Source organism: Octodon degus, unplaced genomic scaffold, assembly GCF_000260255.1.
Source record: "Octodon degus isolate 3935 unplaced genomic scaffold, OctDeg1.0 scaffold00029, whole genome shotgun sequence".
In the NCBI taxonomy this organism is placed as follows: Eukaryota; Metazoa; Chordata; class Mammalia; order Rodentia; family Octodontidae; genus Octodon; species Octodon degus.
Genome location: NW_004524605.1, coordinates 589274 through 591783, shown reverse-complemented (window position 1 = coordinate 591783; position 2510 = coordinate 589274).

Below are 2510 nucleotides of genomic sequence, written 5' to 3'. Positions count from 1 at the left end.
GGGGGCAGGCCTGGATGGCATGTGGTGCTGGGGGATTGAACCGCGGTCCCTGTGCTTTGCCAAGCTTGTTCCAAGTAGGTGCCTTAGACCACTGAGCCATCTCGCCAGCCCCAGGAGTGATTCTATATTTACACTAAGATCTGAATGCAAAAGCATCGGGGCTGCAGTGCGTGGGTGGCAGAGCACTCCTGCATGTTCTGCTTCTCGGAGGGCATGATGCACCCAAAGCTGCATCAAGAGGGCTCTCCGAGTCAGGGTTCTGCTGAAAGCCTGCGTAGATTTGGGCTCATGGCTGCTTTCTAAGGAGAAGTTTCCAATGGATTCTCAAAGGTGTTTTTGAATAAAAGAGTAAAGAAAGTCTGGTGAGAACATGCAGAGGCTTGTAGTCAAGAACAGACCTCACTTCCTCATGCCAGCAAGTGGTACCTCTTCCTTGAGCTACAGCATCCGAGAGGTACTGTGGTGGGGATCTGTGAAATGATCCCGAATTGTCCTTCTTGTTTCAAAACATCCAAAGAAAAGGAAGAAGCAACCATTTGGGCTCACAATGACTCCTGGGTCCCTAAATCCTTGGTCTTTCAAATCACAGAGGAGTAGGCCGTCTTGAGGATATATGGCCTGTTCCTACCCAAAGGCTGTGACAAACATAGTCCCCTTAAATCATGGTCACATTCAGCTGCAAGGAGATGCGACTGACTACTCCCTCACTGTTTGTTATTGATTTTTCTGAATAAAAATAAAAAACATTTGCCAGGCACGGTGGTGGCTGGGCTGATGGGTTTAAAGCCATCCTGGGCTACAAAGTGAGTTAAGGCCAGCCTGAATTGCATAGTAAAACCCTGTCTCAAAAAGGTATAAATACACACACCAAAAATCCCATCAAATGAGTGCCTTATTTTTAGGTAATGTTATACTTGAATTCACATGACTCTTTAGATAATCTTTGGGACAACAGTGAGTAGCTCATTACAGTGCTAATTTAGAACAATGGAATACTTCCCCCAAAGCCTCTCTCCATCACAATGTACCACTGCAGTTATCTGGATGTTGTCTACATTGAAGGTAGAAGGGAAAGACAGAGAAGTGGAAGCCAGACAGCTGTCAAGAGTCTTCTAGGGACCTTTAAAAATAAAACTGATACTCATCTATCTAGAATGATTCTAGTTCTCTTAAGCAGAGAAAAGAAAATGAACTATGGAGGGGTGTGCTATGCCAGATTTGGATTTGAATATCAAACATTCTGAATTGCTCAAAACTACAGTAGAAGCACGGTGAACGCAGCTCATCCATGCACAAAACCACAAGCACACAATCACTGTCAATGATTTTAAGTAATGTAAGTAAGGACAGATTGGCAGATTTTCCTGGTTACACCATTTTTTTTTTTGGTTACACTTATGAGAAAACAATGACATCAGTAAGTATTCCATTTTATACTTTGCATGTCTTTGAACTCAAAAGTTACTGCCTTTGCTTTCAAACTTAAGATTCAGAAATATGCAGAATATTTGCAGTAAGAGATTAGGGAAATATTCTTGATTTTCAATTTGAAAACAGTAAATCATGACATTCCAACATCTACCCATGTTAAGTACAGATGGGGAGGTAGAAAGATACAGTCAATTATCACTTAAAAATACACAAAGACTGGACATGCTATATATATTTCTCTTTTAAAATGTAGTTTATATTATTTTTCACCAATCAAAACACACATATTTTATTATAAAACATTAGGCAATATTACTTTTGAGATATGCAATCTGAAACATCACACTTGTATTTACTATCAGCATGAAATACCACAGGAGTTACATCAGAAGTGAACCAGATGAACTCATATACTGTTACCATGATGAACATAGCATTCAGTCAGATTAAACCAATGTCCCATTCAGTGTCTTGGATATGGCCCGTGGGTGTCAGCAAGAGCTCCTGCCAAGGGCTTTCCCCTTTCAACACTGGGGCTCAGAGTTTCGTGTTCTAAAGATAAGGCCTGGCTCCATGTACAGGCCCAAATTGCTGGACACTATGTAGCCAGTGTTTCTAGACTTTCTCCTACCTGATAGGAGTCTGCCTACCCTTGGGAACCTGCATGTGAAACTGAGGCCCAGACATGGGAGGCAGTTACTTCCCTTTGGACTGAAAATTAAGCTAACAAAAGAAATAAACCTAGTCCAAATTCCAGGATAATCATAAATTACCTGGTTTATAAAAATACAAGTCCAAAATAGTTATTTCTAGGGTTGTGTACAATATAAATTATACAAAAATAAAATAGAAAAGATGAAAAAGTTGAGCACATTTCTCAGTTCTTTATCCAACATCAGCACTTACCCACAGAGATCTGGTCAAAACTGCTGCATTGCACCAGGACCCTGGCTAGTCTAGGCGCAGGAGGAGGGCCCTGAAACTGGGGTGAGGTATTTCTACAGAGCTCTGTACCTGTCTCGGCCGAAGGTGATGGAAGAGGGTCCCCTGAGAGACCCAGTCCACACAAACATGGGCTC